This window comes from Haematobia irritans, chromosome 4, assembly GCF_050003625.1.
Source record: "Haematobia irritans isolate KBUSLIRL chromosome 4, ASM5000362v1, whole genome shotgun sequence".
NCBI lineage: Eukaryota > Metazoa > Arthropoda > Insecta > Diptera > Muscidae > Haematobia > Haematobia irritans.
The window spans coordinates 86,460,464-86,481,074 of record NC_134400.1 but is presented as its reverse complement, the minus strand read 5'-3'; the positions used below and the strand labels follow the sequence as shown (position 1 = coordinate 86,481,074).

Sequence of the window (20,611 nt, the reverse complement as noted above, 5' to 3'; positions counted from 1 at the left end):
GATCTAAACAATATATGTTTGGGTAGTCTAAGTTCCAAACATTTTGTATTTTTGCATCCAAATTCAATAATGTTGTCTTCCAAAAAACAATATGTTATTATGTGAACATATAATATGTTTGGAAGCTTTTTGCACCCAAAAATATTATACGCTTAAAAAAAATTCTCCCAAACAATATTATGCTCAAAATTTTATTTATTTATTTATATATTTACAATCATAATGAATTATGAAAATAAACAGGTAATATAGGTGCTAACAACATAGGTTTTCGACCTGAATGCTCAAAATTTTGTTTCTGTCCAATTGTATATTCCCCGACATCTTTCTCACTTCACTTTTTCTGTAATACAAACACTCCTTTTTCTGTAATACAAACATTGTAGAAGAAATTATTCAATTTTATGATTTTTTTTATTTTAATTTTACCTTTTGCCGGACGGGGATTCGAACAGCGGACCACACAGTTTGTAAGGATCAAAGAAGTAGCTGATCAATTGCCCAAGGAAAAATAAAATGTTAATTTTGTAATAACAAGCAACAACCACCAACTTAATTCAATATCGCTCCCTGTTAAATAGCGCTCCAAGCTACTAAACACATATATGTTTATAGGCTATTTCTAAATTAATATATGTTTGCATCCAAGCATATTATATTTACAAACATTTTATGTCCCAAACATAATATGTTCTAACATATTAACATATATGTCCCAAACATTTTATGCTAGTTTATGAACATTATATGCTTGCACTCAAAAATATTGTGTTTAAAAATTTGTGTTCCAAACATATAATGTTTATAGCCAAACATATGAAAAACAGTCTTTTTCAACCGTGTGGATACCATACTTTTTACATTTTTGTTACGTTGTGCGAGTTATTAATCAATTTCTTTTATACAATAATATATTTTATAGATTTTAATCCCTAATTCTATTAATATTAATTCTAATTCTATTATCATTAATCGAGTTTACGCTACCAATACCTATATATCTTATCACTTCTCCCTTCGAGTACCACATTGTTTTCAAACGGACACATATAACTCCTAAAACTATGCAACGAAATTCTCAACGCTGATGTCAAATAACACACAGTTTACAACAGACTATCTCTGATTATAAAGTTCTAGTTAAAACTGTGGTTAAAACTTTTCCAGTTTTCAACAAAAAATTGAAATTTTTAATCAACATTTAAAAAATTTGCTAAAAATTTAATTAATTAATATTAATACTAATTTATCACTGACAATCTTCACATTTGGCCCAAAAGGTCTCTTTTTGAAATTTCTACGTTTTGTGATACAAAAGAAATGCCCATGTAATCATTTCTTGGTATTTCTTTCAAAGAATTATATTACCATATGGTTGCAATAGTCCAAATGTTCCCAAAGCCTTAAAAACTCTCAAATACTACAATTATAAGATTTCAGTTTTAATTTCATGTTATTTAGCTTTTGTTATGTTTTCTATGGACATTATGGTGGTCATTTAGTTGGAATATTTTGAATTTCTTTGTAAGAATTTCAATGGCGGTTGTTTTTTTTTTGGTATTAGAATTGTATGACCAAGACTCAGGACCGAACCATTGCCTTGATGATGCAAACTCTCTGTGAAAAAATGTAATTGTTTATGGTGAAATTATTAATCAGGAAACGAACACAATTTCCAAATCCCCAGTTCATAGGAAAGTTTGCAACCACCTACAAATCATCCAACATAACAAAAACCCACCTCCCATTATATCAGTCGCCCTTCCTCTGTGGCACTTCTGCTTACATTGTTATGACGGTGATTCATTATTTGATTTGACTTTGTTGAATGTCCTGCTTTGTTGTTGGGTCGTTATGCTGTTCGTTGGTGACTACAGTTAGATATTCCAAATTGCCGCCACCGCCTCCGCTACTTGCCGCTTTCTATTTTCATTCAAGGAGAGCTTTCTTTTGCGTCGTTTTTTTTTTTTGTTGACGTGACGCTACTGTGTGTTGTCAGCAACAGTAAATGTTGTGAAAATCCCTTGCTGTGGCCAAAGTACAAAAATCATCATCCTGTCCACAGTGGGTCGACGAGAACGAACCAAAAACACTACATGAACCCACTTTGTATGCCGTCTTATTTCATGCGATGTAAAACATGAACTCATGCCTTTGAGCTTTTCCTGCGATAGCCGGGAAAACCCATTTCACAATTTTCTCTCTCTCTCTCTGTTTGTGTTTTTGTATCATCATTGCCATCCCAAATTCACCACAACTCCCATGGTAATGCGTCAATATGGGTAGCTAACCACCCATATGATGGTTGGTTCATGTAGCCACCTTTTCATCATGATTCAAGTTAAGCATTTTTACATAAGAACTTGATGTGTATCCCAAAAACTAAGTTTCATTCAAAAAATCTTAAAAGGGAAATTGTTTTCATCGTCATTGGTTTTTCCTCCGTTATACCTTCTGCCTCTCATCCTTTGCGTGATGTCTCTTTTTGAAATTCCCCTGGTGTTAGACGTATATTTCCCTCTCTCTGCAAATGACGCTATTTGAGAATCTTTTTTTTTTTGTTTGGAGAATGTCTCTCTCAGTTCACGAAGAAGTCTCAGTAATAGTGTTGCCACGTAAATATTTTGTAACCCTACATTTAAAACCAAAAATTTATATTAACTGCTTGGCCACTATAGTTACTATACAACATTGGTCTGATACAACACTTGAAAAAGGAAAAACATAAAACAAGTAAGCAAGCTTCGCCGCAGCAGAAAAACAAAAGAAACAAAAACTTCAAAAAGAGAACATAATGCAATGAACAGTTTAATTTATTGACCTTCTACAGCTAGAGTTTTCCATCACTTTTTTAACTGACTTAGTCTCCCGAGTTTGATTAAAAAGTTAATTGTAACAATTATTTTTTTAATTAAAAAATTTCAATCGCTGACTTAATGTTTATATTTTGATTAAAAAGTTAAATGTATCAATTAATTTATTAATTGGATTTTTTTCAACTTCAATCAACTTTTTAATTGGAAGTATTTTGGTGATGGTTAGGTTAGGTTATGTGGCAGCCCGATGTATCAGGCTCACTTAGACTATTCAGTCCATTGTGATACCACAGTGGTGAACTTCTCTCTTATCACTGAGTGCTGCCCGATTCCATGTTAAGCTCAATGACAAGGGACCTCCTTTTTATAGCCGAGTCCGAACGGCGTTCCACATTCCAGTGAAACCACTTAGAGAAGCTTTGAAACCCTCAGAAATGTCACCAGCATTACTGAGGTGGGATAATCCACCGCTGAAAAATTTCTTGGTGTTCGGTCGTAGCAGGAATCGAACCCACGACCTTGTGTATGCAAGGCGGGCATGCTAACCATTGCACCACGGTGGTGATATTTTTCTGTGTAATTACAACGAAAAAGAAAAGGCTTATCTATATTATATTTTGAGGGCAGAGAACAATTAGTCTCCAGTTTCCATAAATCGTCAAAACTTATTTTATCTTAATTTTGAATTATTTTGTAAATCATGTTAACATCTTTTTTATATATTTATATATTTGCAGGTAAGTAATCTTGGGCAATTACGGGTAAGCAAATAGATTTAAATAAAGGTACAGGTAATTCTGTCGGCGGAGATAGGAGTAAAGTAGGTGGCCAGTATATGATATACTGGGTGGCGAATGTACGTACACCTCCCACGTTGCTGATATGCACAAGACCCACATGTAAAAAATGGCTTATTCTAGTCTAGTCTGTGTCTTCCAGTTATAGCCGAAATATTTAATATATAAGAAACGAATTTTTGATTAAAAAATACTTTGCATTAGAGGTATATGCAGCGTTGCCAGAATTGTTTCACCAAAAACCGCTGGATTTGACCAAAAATAGCTAGAAAAAAGCTAAATTTTTTTTATATCAAAAGCCACATTTTTGATTGAAACTTAAAGGCTTTATTTCACTTAAAATGCATATTATTTTCATTCTAATTCATTTTAATTCCACTTCTGTGAGACTATAACAATATCTAAGTCATATTAGCTCTGTTTGCGTATTCGATACATTTTGATTACTACACCCTGAGAAGGAATATGATCACCTCAAACATGTTTTAAGAGCAAAATGTTATTTTTGGGTGGTGTAACATGGTTTTCGCAACCATGTTATTTTCTCGGAAATCATGTATCTGATCTCGGCAAGCAAGTTATATTTGACGAGAAAATAACATTTTAGTGACAAACATGTTACATGGTCACCATACAAAAATAACATTTTGCTCTTGAAACATGTTTGAGGTGATCATATTCCTTCTCTGCGTGTATCACAAATTTTTACTGGAAGTCCTTCGTTTTGTGGGAACTACCTTCCCAACACCTCTATTTTATTTACTTGTTATTTTAAAATATTAAATAATCTAAGCATGCTTTGGATTTGGTAAAAAAAATGATTTGTCATTTTTTTAAATACAATTTTAGTTTGCTTTTGAAATTGTGAGAAATTCGAAATACAATACTTTTATTTAAATTGTAGAAAATACATACAGTTTACATTTCCCAGTAAAAACATTTTCCTTTTCTTCATGAGCTATCAAAGTGCTTTAAAAACGTGCTAACGCCAACTTAAATGTCCAAATTCAGACTCGACTTCAAGTAGAAATTATTGTATGTATAGGTTTTTAAAATAAAGTGTTGAAAAAAATCTTATATTTTTGAACGCTATTTTGGTTTGTGGTCAAGATACAACAACTCCTCACATTTAAAGACTATTTCATTAATTTTAGAATTTTTCACAATTGACCCTAGCCTTCTTTCATGAAAAGATACCCATTTTTAAGTTGAATCACTTAACTATAAGGACAAAACGACTTTATCGGCTTTTGGATAAGGAAAACAGTATATATAAGAGAAATTCACAAATGCTATTATAAACAAAATTCGCGTTCGTATTTTAAGAAGATGAAATCTTTGGCCTCACGACAATATTTTTTCAGTGCACAAAGCAATTCTACTACTATTTTAATTTAGTAATATCGTAATAACTTTAGAATATTATAATAAAATAAAATGGATAATCGAGTCAAATGCTAATATTTAAAGTTTACGATGAATATGAGGAAAAAAACTTTACAACAAGGTGTATTTGCTGCAAAAATGCCCACATAATGGCTGGAATCATTATTAATGTTTCAACTGAGCTTTGAAATATGTGGAAAACCTTATTGTTGCAGCAAGGCTTAGATAAAAACGCCGTTTTATCCATATTTCTTCAATAGAAGAAAGGGGTCATGAAAAAAGCTAGAAAAAAAGTTAAAAGCTAAATGCATTTTTTCCCGCTAAACGTCTTCAAAAAAGCCAAATCTAGCGGGGAAATAGCTAAATTGGCAACGCTGGGTATATGACACAATAAATAAAGGCTATCCAGAAAAATGTTTTTGTCTTCAATCAATTAATTTTTAATTGATATTGCTTCAATGATGGAAATTTTAGTATCAATCACTATAAAAAATTGTATATGGTAAAATTAATTTTTGTGACTGAGTTTAGTTTTTTAGCAAAAACTTAGTTGATTCAGTTGAAATTTTAATAGTTTTTTTTTCAAATTTATATATTGATGGAAAAACTTTGAAAAATTTTTATCAGTGTAGAAATGCATCTTTTGAAACATGTAGCACTAACGCAATATTGGTAAACAATTCATACTTTTAAAATTTCCATTAAAAATAACAAAGCGTCAAATATAGGAACATATTTATTTTGAAAATTCTGGACCCTTGATTTCAAGCCTTAATGAAAAAGGAACAAGCAAAAATAAGTTCTTTCACATTGAAATGTGAAGCTCATATGTGCCGTGAACGAAATTGTAGGTGATACACACTACCGATAAAATGAACTTTTTAATCTGTAGCAGTGCTGATTTAAGCCAAAATCATTAACATCATTATTAAATTTTATCTTATGTTAAACTTCTCATAAAATGTTATTATGTATTTATGTTACATCTCATGTTAACATTTTTCTATTTGAATATTACTATACGTATCTCACATATACAATGATAATTATTGCATCTCAATTCTACTATCAAATTGATCTATCTCAATATTACTATTATAGCTATTCATCTCAATTTTATTCTCACATTGAGAGATATTTTTTATTTTGTTGGCATGTTATTCTCACAAAAAATAACTGTACGCTTTTATTTTTTGGTAGCTTGACAATGCTACTCATCATTTGGATTCTGATGGCGTCGCTAGTATTAAATGCATTTTTATATAGTACCAACCTTCAAATGATTCGTGTCAAAATTTGACGTCTATAAGTCAATTAGTTTGTGAGATAGAGCGTCTTTTGTGAAGCAACTTTTGTTATTGTGAAAAAAATTGAAAAAAAAGGAATTTCGTGTTTTGATAAGATACTGGTTTCTGAAGGGAAAAAATACGGTGGAAGCAAAAACTTGGCTTTATAATGAGTTTCCGGATTCTGCCCCAGGGAAATCAACAATAATTGATTGGTATGCAAAATTCATGGGTGGTAAAATGAGCACGGAGGACGGTGAACGCATTGGACGCCCGAGAGAGGGGGTTACCGACGAAAACATCAAAAAATCCACAAAATGATTTCGAATGACCGTAAAATGAAGTTGATCGAGATAGCAGAGGCCTTGAAGATGTCAAAGGAACGTGTTGGTCATATCATTCATCAATATTTGGATATGCGGAAGCTCTGTACAAAATGGGTGCCGCGCGAGCTCACATTTGACCAAAAACAACAACGTGTTGATGATTCTGAGCGGTGCTTGCAGCTATTAACTCGTAATACACCCGAGTTTTTCCGTCGATATGTGACAATGGATGAAACATGGCTCCATCACTACACTCCTGAGTCCAATCGACAATCGGCTGAGTGGACAGCGACCGGTGAACCATCTCCGAAGCGTGGAAAGACTCAAAAGTCCGCTGGCAAAGTAATGGCCTCTGTTTTTTGGGATGCGCATGGAATAATTTTTATCGATTATCTTGAGAAGGAAAAAAACCATCAACAGTGACTATTATATGGCGTTATTGGAGCGTTTGAAGGTCGAAATCGCGACAAAATGGCACCATATGAAGAGGAAAAAGTGTTCTTCCACCAAGACAACGCACCGTGCCACAAGTCATTGAGAACGATGGCAAAAGCGACTTTTTCTTGTTCTCAGACCTCAAAAGGATGCTCGCAGGCTGCTATGAAGAGGTGATCGCCGAAACTGAGGCCTATTTTGAGGCTAAACCGAAGGAGTACTACCAAAATTGTATCAAAAAATTGGAAGGTCGTTATAATCGTTGTATCGCTCTTGAAGGGAACTATGTTGAATACTAAAAACGTCAGTATATGATATAAAATATAAAGTATATGATATAGAAAAGGGATAACAAATTTGTGATTAAATTTTCATTAATTCAAGTCATCATCATTCATTTATTTAAGACATCATCAACAGCATATGCAACTCCAATTACATGTTTTAATTTTACTATCTTATATACATTACTTCAGGATATATTGACATTTTTATACGACTGTAGAGTTACTACACTCAAAAAAAAAAGTGAACACTCTATTTCACTAAAGCCAAATTAACTTTATTTTAGTTCATGGAATTATTATGTTTGGAGAAAGTTTCCGTTACTCTAACGGGTGATACGGTCAAAATTTGGTCAATATAAACTTGACGTATTTCTTTCAATTTTGCATTTAAAAAAACTGAACACCCCTCATTTTGAAGGTGTTGCTCCTATTTTGATTTTGGAATTCACTCTTCAGTTGTCAAAATGCCGTCCAAGCAAGAAGAGCAGCGTATCAAAATTTTGCTCGCGCATCGCGAAAATCCGAGCTACTCGCACGCAAAGCTGGCAAAATCGCTAAAAGTTGCCAAATCAACCGTTACAAATGTAATTAAAGTGTTTGGGGAACGTTTGTCGACAGCCAGGAAGTCTGGATCGGGGGGAAATCGAAAACCGGAAGCCGCTGAGACGACAAAGAGAGTTGCCGGTAGTTTCAAGCGAAACCCTAACCTCTCTCTCCGAGATGCCGCAAATAAGCTGGGCGTATCTTCTACAACCGTGCATCGAGCCAAAAAAACGAGCCGGACTATCGACTTACAAGAAGGTAGTGACTCCAAATCGCGATGATAAACAAAATACGACGGCCAAAGCGCGATCCCGGAGACTGTACACGACGATGCTGACGCGTGAAGTTTGACTGCGTGGTAATGGACGACGAAACCTACGTCAAAGCAGCTTCCGGGACAGGAGTTTTATACGGCAAAAGGAAGGGGAAAGGTAGCAGATATTTTCAAGCACATAAAACTGTCAAAGTTCGCAAAGAAATATCTGGTTTGGCAAGCCATCTGTACCTGTGGCTTGAAAAGCAACATTGTCATAGCTTCCGGGACTGTCAACCAAGAAATTTACGTGAAAGAGTGTTTGAATAAACGTCTGCTGCCTTTCCTGAAGAAACACGGTTGTTCCGTACTGTTTTGGCCGGATTTGGCATCTTGCCATTACGGTAAAAAGGCCATGGAGTGGTACGCCGCCAACAACGTGCAGGTGGTTCCCAAGGACAAGAACCCTCCCTACACGCCAGAGCTCCGCCCAATTGAGAAATACTGGGTTATTGTCAAGCGGAACTTAAAGAAGACCAAAAAAACTGCTAAGGACGAGCAGCAGTTCAAGGCAAACTGGCTTTCTGCGGCGAAGAAGGTGGACAAGGTGGCTGTACAAAATCTGATGGCAGGTGTCAAGCGTGAGGCCCGGCAATTCGGATTTGGAAAAGCGAAAGCCTAACTGAATATTTTTCCTGAATTTTATACTAATTGAACTTGAAAAAGAAATTTAATTTGATTTTTTAAATAAACGATTTCACCGATTTACACGCGATTTCCCTTGACCAAATTTTGACCGTATCACCCTTAATAATTTTTTGCGTACGTTTACTAAATTCGTATTTCTAACAAAATTTTTCATTATTTCTTTAAATTTGTAACTTTTACTACAAATGCGTCCATCATGAACTTCGTATGTCACTAAAGACATTCTAGCAATTTTGAACTCCAATTTTTTTCCTTCAAACTACAAAATTTTCTTTAACAAATGAAAAAACCTAATTATGTCGAATAAAATTTCTTGAATTTGTCGAAAAATATTTACTTATTTTTGTGATATCGGCGTGATGCCCGCGTATTTGATACTGTTTAGTTAAAATTTTCTAAAAATATTCAAAATTTTCTAAAATTAACAAAATGTTTTCTTCCCGGTGTGTTCACATGTTTTTTTCAGTGTAGCGTTTGTCACTTATGACTCAATTTTTCGACGATATAAAACCACAAATGCTTGTATGCCTACGTGTAAAATATTTATAAAAGTATTTGGCAGGTTATTCACCACTAAATTGTCTCTTCACAAGTCGGCGTCCCACAAATTTGAATTTTGCTTAACCGAGACACAAACCACGCATTTAATTTGCGAATTTGTCTTCAAACCCTTAGTTCTTAGCACTTTTTCTATAATACAAACAATGTGAAGCGCAGAAAATAACCAAGAGAAATTTTCCACTGGATCTGGTGAATGGTGAACGCTTAGAAGCGTTCAAAGTAAAGATCCCTTTGCTTGAGGTAATGAATAATTGAGTCGATGCCGAAATTACGCTGTATAAAGGCCAATGAGCTATATTTCAGTTTCGACCGAACATCAACAAGATTTTTCGCGGTGGTTGCATTTTCGAACAAAGGTGGGTACAGCAATCCCTCGATTTACGTCGCCTCGGTTTACGTTGTTTCGATTTACGTCGTCAAATTTTTTGTTCCATCCAACTTCGTCTTGCGTCGCCATTCGATTTACGACGCCTCAGTTGCTTATAATTTATAAGTAAAAGCAGGGGAATCTAAATTTTTAACTCTGTACACGCATTTGTTTTATTTCTATGTGTGTAGCATTTCAATCATGAATGTATTATTGTTTTGATTCTCGGACACAGTGGACTTAGGAGCAAATGTTAATTCGATTTACGTCGTTTCGATTAACGTCGTCAAATTCCGCAACCAATCACGACGTAAATCGAGGGATTACTGTATTAAGTTTGAGTTTGGTCGCTATAGTCATAAATGTTATAAACATCAATCTTATTGGTTTAACTTTTTTTTTTTCAATTTTTACTAACGAAATTTGTCATTCGCCAAAAAATTAACTAAAAGAAAAAAAAAAAAAAAACACTGGCACCATCATGATTATATAGCAGCCATACATATCCCAACTATTCCCAGAAATATTACGAAGTACTTCTTCTATTTTAGTTGGCATTGAAACTCACACTTAGTTCATAAAAGTAAATTGTATTTCGGCTGTGAAAATCTACAAAAATCAAACTTAGCTTGATTTAAAAAAGGCGATTTCAAAAAAATAAATCAAAATGAAGCTCTTCTGTATCGTGTCATTTGAAAAATTTAATCAAAATTTAGTGTCTCCGCCCAATGCAGTTTTGTCGTTCTTGGGTTTATGGAATTTTCGTTATATTGTTCCTGCACTCTTTTAATATTTGTGTTTATAGTGGTTTTCCGGGAGACCAGAGGTTACTTTTATTTGAAACTTTGTTTTGAAGCCGGCTTTTGTTTATTGTTCATCATCATTATTGATTCTTAGCCAGGTTTTCTCTATGAGTAGAGTGCCTCCACTTTATTCGGCCATACAGCAGCACAATGTGTTGGATACATCCATTCACACATTTGTGTCTATACCCGGCAAATTGGTCTACATCGTTCTAGCTTTCTCTAACCAATCGTGCTGAGGAAAAACTTGTTTGCCCAAACACTTGTGCAGATTTACATCGCCTACCGCAATACAGACGAATATGGATGGGAAAAATTAACGAGAGCCGAGAATGAGTAACAAATATCTATTACTGGGAAAGTCTCGTCAAAAGTGGTCTCAATAGAGAGACAGCCAAGTGAGTAAAAATAGTTACGGTGGTTCGTCCAGCAAACACTCAAATATTTCTCCCCTTGTAGTTCTCTCCAAATTTCAAGGATGGAGGCTTTTCTAAGAAGTAAAGACCGAGGTGTAATGTCTCTTCAAATCCGGGTGCGACTTAAGTCCACCTACGCCGAATAGAGAGAAAGCATAACAATAACACTACACCATTACTCTCTGCTACATTATCTTTGATGTGAGTTGCCATCACTAATATCGAAGACATTCAAATGCCTTTCAAAAAAACACCAACAACCCAAACCAGCAATGACAACAACTACAGCTGTATAAAAGTACTGCAAAGGACTGTGCCAAGAAAAAGTGCCGCTCGCCGAAGAGAAAGAAATTTATCCATCCGATATGAACACATATAGTCTTACCACAGTTGTGTGTCTGGTGTTCAATAGAGAAAAAAAACAAAACTAAACAAAACAAAAAACCTTTGGTGGGAGGCCATCGCTTGTACTTACATTCGGGGGAGAGTATTCAGTGAGGCGCTTGCGTTGATTATAGGCTAAGAGAAAGTAGTAAAACTGCTTACATGGCGGCAATGTTGTAAAAAGCACAAACAAAAACCAAATAATGTGAAATTTAGATTGAGAGCAAATGTTTCAGTACAATGCTGTTCGCACAGTGGGCAAAAACAAACATGGTATATTCGTTCTTTCTTAACAAACATTTACGGCAAACGAAGTCTTACAAATACAAATTGTTTGAAGTTTGCTTCGATTCAAAAATTTTGATTTTTCAGATTTTGGTATTTATTCCCAGTCGAAGGTGCAGATTCCTTAAAATTAAGATATTTTGTGGAAGCAACTCAATCTTAAACGTAGGATTCACAAAACTGAAATTGGTATATTTATAAAATTGTCCATGGAGAGAAAAATGTCAATTTAAAATCCTAATTATATCAAATTAATATCAGTCTGTATTTTTTATCTTCAAACGAATGGTTAAGTTAATTTAAAGATTTATTATTTAAACCAAATCATAGTTTCCTTACATTGTGGGAACTGACCTCCAAAGCCATGACAACTAAAACAGCGGAATTTCAAATATGATTAACCTAAATTAAATGCAAAAATGCTCCATTTTAGACATTTGCCCTTAATATTGTATAAATCTTGTGCCCTAAAATATTAAGTTGTTGTACTTTTAAGAGTAAGAGTAATAATATCTAGTTGTGATTTCGATTTGTAAAAACTTTTTTTGCGCATTTGACACATCCCCCATAAATGTAAAAAACAATACTTGAATCTAAAGATTTTTACATTCGCTAAAGAATTGATTCCGAGCTAAAGATATTTCGTTTAAAAAATAAAAATATTTTTAGGCATCTAACTGGCTTTAAATCTAAGATCTAAAGATTAAAATTATATACAGAATTTTCATTCTCTTTTGGCGAAGTAAAGATTGTTTTCTTAATTAAAAAAAAAAAAACTTTAAATTAAAGGTGAAAAATCCTTAGCCTATATTTAAAGTTTTTTATCTTTAATTAAACGATTTTATATCTCAGCTTATTTGAAGATTATTTCTTTAAATAAAACATACTTTTATTTAATTTAGAAACATTTGCATTACTTCAAAAACGTAAGACTTAAACGGACGCGAATTTCAAGGATTCGTGTTCTAAATTTAAAGATTTTTTTTAAATTTCTTTTATTAAAATTAATTTCATTTAAAAAAATTTAGGTGCATAATATTTTTCAGTGTAGATAAATTTGATATTTGTTCAACTTTAAAATAAAATAAAAGCGCAAATAATAACCAATGATAATGTTAAAAGTACATCATGATCAAGGATATATGTACTAGGGTGTCCAAATAACCGGTTTTTTGAAAAGGCGGTTTCCGGTTTATCCGAAAATCCCAATTTTTTAAAAAACGGGTTAACCGGTTAAACCCGAAATTGTAAAAATTAGTGAAACGAGCTTTAAATTTTAAAATTTAAAATTTTGTAAAAAAAAAATTAATAAATAAATAAAAATTCAGGAAAATTGAATGCCGTTAAGGTTCTCCTTTTGCGCTGAAAATACTCGTTGACTGATTGTAGATATCCGACTATAAGTTTTCTTTTCTAAGGACCGACATTTTAGACGAACAACATTGTCCTTAGAAGCAAATAAAAAAAGATTTGAGACAATTTCAAAGAAAGGGCTTTACAACTAAGTGGAATGTCGTTTGACTAAAATCTCTTCATTTACTTAGTGAAACTGTGTTGTAAGTTGCCTACGGGAAATAGATCACCCCCAGGACCGGTACAGGGTTAGTCCCTGGTGTGTATGGATCAGTCACAGTTCTGGTCCAAGCGTATGGAATGGACCGGTCACTTTAACATGGGTTTGTCATTGGCTGGGAAAAATTACACTTTAGGACACGACTTGGACTCAACCCAAAGGACATGTCGTGGAACACCTTAGTAGGACTAACCCATAGGCAACTGCTCATGAAACAGTCTGGGACAAACTTTTAGGGTCATGTTTCCATCCGTATCGCATCAGAAAGGAATATGTTGAACAATAAATAATTCTGACATTTGTATTGTAGTAAAAGTGTGGATTCAAAAAGATTTTAATATCAAGTGAGTATAAAAATTCATAAATTATATGACAATTAAAAATGTTGCTGGAGCACTAGTACCAGTCCTGTAATGGGTCCATTAGTTGCAATTTGCATTAATTTCCCGTAGGGTAGTCATTTGTTTCTCACCTTCCCTTTGTCCACAAAAAGTTTCACTTTTGGAAGAAATATATGAAAAATAGAAAGAAATTTCGTTGAAATTCAGAAAAATCGGTTAACCGATGGTCAAAACCCGGTTAACCGAAAATGCAAATTTTTTCATTATCCGGTTTCGGTTTGTGTAACTGAATCCGGTTAATCGGTGCCGGTTTTGGACACCGATTAATATGGTATTATCAATAAAATAATTAATTTCTCATAGTTTTCCATAAAACTTATGAAAATATTTTGATTTGCATCAAGAACTACAAAAAGACTATACTCAAAAAACAGTGAAACTACCAGGAAGGAAATTTTGGTTAATTTTAGAAAAATTAGGTTAATTTTAGAAATTTTTAAGTAATCTGTACTACAAACGCAGATGTCACGTCGATTTTACAAAAATATTTAAATATTTTTGGACAAATTCCAGAAAATTTATTTGACATAATTATTTTTTTTTCACTTCTTTAAGAAAATTTCGTGGTTTGAAGGAAAAAATTGGTGTTAAAAATTTCAAGAAAGTCCTTAGTCCCATATGAAGTTCAATATAGGCGCATTATAAGTAAAATTTACAAATCTTACTAAAGTATGAACCATTGTGTGGGAGACGCGAATTTAGTAAATCTTTATGTGTCATTTCTGCATATTTTTTCAGTTCATTTAACAAACGTACGTAAAAAATAGTAATGTCAAGGAAACATTCTTAAAAAAATAATATTTTTTTGGAGTGTATAGTAGAAAGATGTCGATGTCTATAATGTTTTAAACTCCAAAATTCGTCAACAAATTTCAATATTTTTATTAGCATCCTGGCCCTCGAATTACTTTAAATTTTTACCAATGCTAGCAAAAAATTGTATTATTTCGAACAGACCCTCAGTGTAACTTCTCGCTTCTTTGGTTCGGAATCGATTCCAAAATAATTAATATGACGACAATTTTTGGATTCAATGTACATGATAAGAATGGTATCGATTTCGGCAACCTTATCCTTGAGTTTACATAAACTTAGAAAGTCTGCATTTAAAAATTGAGATACTCAAATTGTTTAGTTTTGAGAGCATATAAAGAGTCGGCGAATACATTTTAGTGAATTTATAAGCTAACATTTATTGTTTTTACCCACTGTATGCTTTATACAGCCTATAACCATTCAACATGCAACCAAACAGAACTGATACATATAAAGCGGTGCTAGTGTTGAACTTTTTGTGAACAATTAGCGTTGCCAAATTGACCGATTTTATAATGAAAGCCATAATTGATAGTAATTGGGAAAATGTACTTCATATGAGGCATTCCAAGAAAATTTGAATGTTATCTACGCAGACACAGAAAAAAATTTGACTTCAATCATGAAATTTTAATTGGAATTGTTTTAAGTTAATTGAAATTGGTTTAATCACGTCGTGAATCCATTAAAAATTACAGTGATCCCTCGATTTACGTCGTGATTGGTTCGGGAATTTGACGACGTTAATCGAAACGACGTAAACCGAATTGAAAATTGCTCATACTTACTACTAAGTGTATGTATGTGTGTGTACATAATAAAATACTTGAAAAATAAAGGTAATTCAGTAATTTCGGCAAGAAATTCAGATGTTTCGATGTCATCATCGTTGATACTTATTTTACTTATGGAAGGCGTTTCTGATAAAGTGGGCAAAAAATCAACGACGTAAATCGAAACAACGTAAACTGAGGCTACGTAAATCGAGGGATTGCTGTAATTCGTTCAATTAAAATTTTATTGGTTGAATTCAATTCATTTATTTTCATATTCCCTTAAAAAATAACTCATATTTTTAATTGAAGATACGAGCGCCTAAAAAATGGATAGCATTATTTTGATAGAACATGTTTTTTTAACTCATAAAAAACACGCACAAGAAAAAACTATATTCATAAACACAAAGATTTCTTGTCTATAATATACGAACGACTTTTTTGTCTAGCATAACAGGTTGGCTGATAAGTCCCCGGTCTAACAAAGAAAAACGATTTTTTTTGTCGAAATTCGTTTTTATTATTCAAAATAGTTCCCTTCAAGAGCGATACAACGATTATAACGATCTTCCAATTTTTTGATACCATTTTGGTAGTACTCCTTCGGTTTTGCCTCAAAATAGGCCTCAGTTTCGGCGATCACCTCTTCATTGCAGCCAAATTTTTTCCCTGCGAGCATCCTTTTGAGGTCTGAAAACAAGAAAAAGTCGCTGGGGGTCAGATCTGGAGACTGCGTTGGGTGGGGAAGCAATTCGAAGCCCAATTCATGAATTTTTGCCATCGTTCTCAATGACTTGTGGCACGGTGCGTTGCCTTGGTGGAACAACACTTTTTTCTTCTTCATATGGGGCCGTTTTGTCGCGATTTCGACCTTCAAACGTCCAATGACGCCATATAATAGTCACTGTTGACGGTTTTTCCCTTCTCAAGATAATCGATAAAAATTATTCCATGCGCATCCCAAAAAACAGAGGCCATTACTTTGCCAGCGGACTTTTGAGTCTTTCCACGCTTCGGAGACAGTTCACCGGTCGCTGTCCACTCAGCCGACTGTCGATTGGACTCAGGAGTGTAGTGATGGAGCCATGTTTCATCCATTGTCACATATCGACGGAAAAACTCGGGTGTATTACGAGTTAACAGCTGCAAACACCGCTCAGAATCATCAACACGTTGTTGTTTTTGGTCAAATGTGAGCTCGCGCGGCACCCATTTTGCACAGAGCTTCCAAATATTGATGAATGATATGACCAACACGTTCCTTTGGTATCTTTAAGGCCTCTTCTATCTCGATCAACTTCATTTTACGGCCATTCAAAATCATTTTGTGAATTTTTTTGATGTTTTCGTCGGTAACCACCTCTTTCGGGCGTCCACCGTCCTCCGTGCTCATTTCACCACGCTTGAATTTTGCATACCAATCAATTATTGTTGATTTCCCTGGGGCAGAGTCCGGAAACTCATTATCAAGCCAAGTTTTTGCTTCCACCGTATTCTTTCCCTTCAGAAAACATTATTTTATCAAAACACGAAATTCCTTTTTTCCATTTTTTTCACAATAACAAAAGTTGCTTCACAAAAGACGCTCTATTAGAGGTGTGCACGTGAGTAGTATTTTACTCACGCTCACGCACACTCACGATGGAAAAATCTTACTCACGCACGATATTGTTTGGTAGGACTCACGCTCACGCACACTCACGAAAAGAAAATGTGTACTCACGCACACTCACGCACGAAAATGTCGTGACTCACGAAAATACCGTGACTCACGAAAAATATCGTGCCTCACGAAAAATGTCGTGACTTACGAACAATTTTTTGAGTAATTTACCTTAGCGACGTGTCTGAAAACACGAGCATTATTAAAATCGAGAGCGTTATTACACTCTTAACATCCCAGGTGTCACTAAAATTGTAAATGAATTTAAGTCTTAAGCGTTTTATGTCGGTGAGCGGGATTATTTTCGTGCGCGTAAATCTTTACTCACGCACACTCACGAAGATAATATTTTCGTGACTCACGCTCACGCACGAAATTTTGGTATGTTAATCACGCTCACGCACGACATTTTGGTATGTTAATCACGCTCACGCACACTCACGCCGATGCCATGAGCGTGACTCACGACTCACGCGTGAGTCACGACAATTTCGTGTCACGTGCACACCTCTACTCCGAACGGCGTTCCACATTGCAGTGAAACCACTTAGAGAAGCTTTGTAACTCTCAGAAATGTTACCAGCATTACTGAGGTAGGATAATCCACCGCTGAAAAACTTTTGGTGTTCGGTCGAAGCAGGTATCGAACCCACGATTCGAGTTTTGCCATTGGTTTTTGTGGTATCTTGATTTTAATAGATCATGTTTAATACCTCATTATTATTGTAATCGTCTATAATTTGGATATCATGTTCTACACGCAAAGAAAAAAAAAACGTTTGGAAAACGTGTACCGACAAAATTCGTTTGTTACAAAACTTTTATTTTTTCAATAAAAAAAATATTTTTGAACCAACAACACAGTCTATTTCGTTTATATCAAGCACTGTTAAAATAACTCATATTTTTAATCTTTGTATTGAAGATACGATAAGACACATTTTACAGTTCATAGTAAAAATTTAATATAGTAGTATGTAATGTTGAACATCTTTTTGGAATTTTCTGAACATATCTGGAATATATGTAACAAAAAAAAGTTCGGTCGAAGCCAAAGACCGCATCTTTGGCTCGGAATCAATACCAAAATCCTTAAAGGAAGGTAAACATTTTTGGATCCAAGTAAACTTTTTTTTTGAGCGCACTTAGCTTCAATAATTCTGAAAAATTCTTCAAAATTATTGAAATCGTCTTTAAATTTGTTGACTTTTTGTGCAAAAAAGCGTTCAAACATGGGAAATGACTTTCAACATTATATTTTAACCCATTACCGCTCTCTGTCCCCATAAAAGGACACCTGTTTAAAGTCAAACAACATGAGCTACCCGTTATTTTAGTACACGTATGACAGCTTTATACTGTCATATAAACAAAGACGCTTGGTTGATAAACAAGTGTCATACTCAGTGCGTTATATTCTTGTTATTATTCGAATAACTTTCGTAAAATACTCTCAATAGTTGTATGTGTACCAAAAAGTTTAAAATTGTATTACCAGGTAATGAAGATTTTTGGAGAATTTCATACTTAATCTGTTCAATGTCCCCATATGGGGATACCATTTTTCCTAAAAAGTGTAAGTTTTTTATTTAAATCTTTTTATTTAGTCGTTACTGAGTTAAGAAAAACCAGTAAAATCATTTTTTGTCCGGCAGTTTCATTTTGGGCATTAATGGGTTAAAGATGTTTTTACTTGAAACACGGTACAATTTCTACTTAAAATCGAGTCGAAATTTGGAAATTTAAGCACGTGAAGAAAAAGGTTGAAAACGAATAAATTAAAATTTGTTTCCTAGAAGCAAACTCCGATTTAAAATTGTGTCTTAAATGTATCCTTACTTAAATTCTCCGCTTCTTTGGCTCGGAATCAATACCAAAATCATTAGTGTAAAGACAAAATCCGGAACCGAGCATGCTTATTTTTTTGGTGCATATTTGGTTCTAAAAAAAAAAAAAACAAATTCCTTGGATAAACTATCAGTAAACTGTTTCGAATTTGGGAAATATTCAAGTTACTTTAAAAATTACTTCTTTAAAATAAAAATGTGTTACTTTACTTTAAGGAAAATCATGAAAACTTTTTGTGAAAACAAAAACCATATCCATATTTAGGTCTCTTCTCAAGTAGTATTTTCACAATTATCTTGTTGTTTTTGTTTTAAATCCTCCATACAAGTAAATCGCGGATCTGGCAACCCCCATTGGGGCTATATGTCAATTTATTTTCTCCCAAACAATGTTGTTTGTTGTTATTGCGGCTGTCGTGCTTCTTTTGCAATTACTCTTTTTATTTTCTCAGCAATTTTCGGGTTGTTCTTATTTTTCTCATTGACTCTTTGCAATCAACTCGTCGTCGACCTACCGTAGCCGCTCACTCTCTGTACTGTTCGGTTGGTTGGTATTGCTTTGCAATGAATTTTTCGCAATTCAGAGTGATTCATAACATCGACGTATACGGACACCAGTTACGGAAAGCTAAACTAGCCTCGTCGTCGTTGCGGTGTTATTTTCCATTACAATCTGTTATTGTTGCTGTTGCCAGTAAAAGCTGCAAACAATTCAACAACAATAACAACGGCATCTGTGACAGCTCAACAGCTAGACCGACCATAAGTAGTTAATACAGTGTGTTTATGTTGTTTGTTCGACAGTCTGTCTGTAGCAAAGTGTTTATATTTTGTGCCTCTCTCGCAAGTTGACATACTCACACACACACACACACACACACACAAACGCCCAACCAACGGTAGTGTTATTTTATTTAACGGTCTGTCGTTTGTCGGTTGCTCGGTCTGTCGTTCGTCGTCCATTGAATCCTCGGTTAAAGTGAGTGATTGAGTGAGTGTGTGTGCGCGCGCCCGCATTTGTATTCTTCGTAATGGTATATGTGTATACAAACATACCAATACTGAGATGTACTGCTACTCTATGTGTAAGTGATTGCTCCGGTTAAATGCTGTAAACCATTTTTGTCGCCTTGCAATTCGCAGTTGTTATTCGCGTTTATTTGGAGTCACGAATACGATAGATTGATTACAAATAGAAGACGGATACATTCATACACACATTAATAAATATGGTAAGCCCCCTCTATCTATGCCCGCTTGCCAACCTGTCCCAAATCCATCCATATGGAATTGTGTGTATGGGCGAATATTTGTCTCTCAGGTATGGATCTCCAACCCATTGTGTCTATATGTACGTCTATAAAAAAGTATAACGTTTTATTATTTGATTATAAACCCACAAGGTTGTTGGGGAATGGTGTGAATCGCGGTGATACAAGAAGAAAACTGCTGAGGCTCGCCTCTCGGTCGTCATCATCACCAACATCACCTCCTCTATAATCCATCCCCAAACCAAAACCACCAATATCACAGACACGACCTACGTCAGTGCTGTAAATTGCTTTATGGCCTTATAAAGAGAAATGTTGTGCATGAAAATGAGTATAGCCGAGCAAACATTATAGAGTTCTAATCACCAGGAGTGGGTCCATGCCGCCCACATACTTCGAGCAAAAAAGAGTTATGTAGTTTTGTCTTCATTTAGTGGAAAATTTATATTTCATTTGAAAAATCATATAACAACAGACAGCTTGAATTAAACTGGAAATAAATAATTTTGAGTAAATCAAGTTTTCATATCGATAACTTAATACAATGCTACACTGAGAGAAAAACATATTGTCTGTATGTGCTTATTTGAAAATATTTTATAAAAAATATT

The 20,611-nt window shown here is 34.3% G+C and overlaps 1 protein-coding gene across 6 annotated transcripts in view; it reads left to right on the top strand.

Annotated features, from left to right (window-relative positions):
• Hipk (Homeodomain interacting protein kinase) overlaps window positions 1-20,611 on the top strand; it is a 220,834-nt gene that overhangs the window by 12,840 nt on the left and 187,383 nt on the right. The window contains exon 1 of one of the 6 annotated variants that reach the window (XM_075305029.1): window positions 19,326-19,814. The exons of 4 other annotated variants lie outside the window; for them this stretch is intronic. The gene's annotated coding sequence lies outside the window, so the exon portion shown is untranslated. Of the gene's footprint in view, window positions 1-19,325; window positions 20,051-20,611 lie in introns of those variants that run through there. One more of the 6 variants, XM_075305028.1, reaches the window with a different exon arrangement.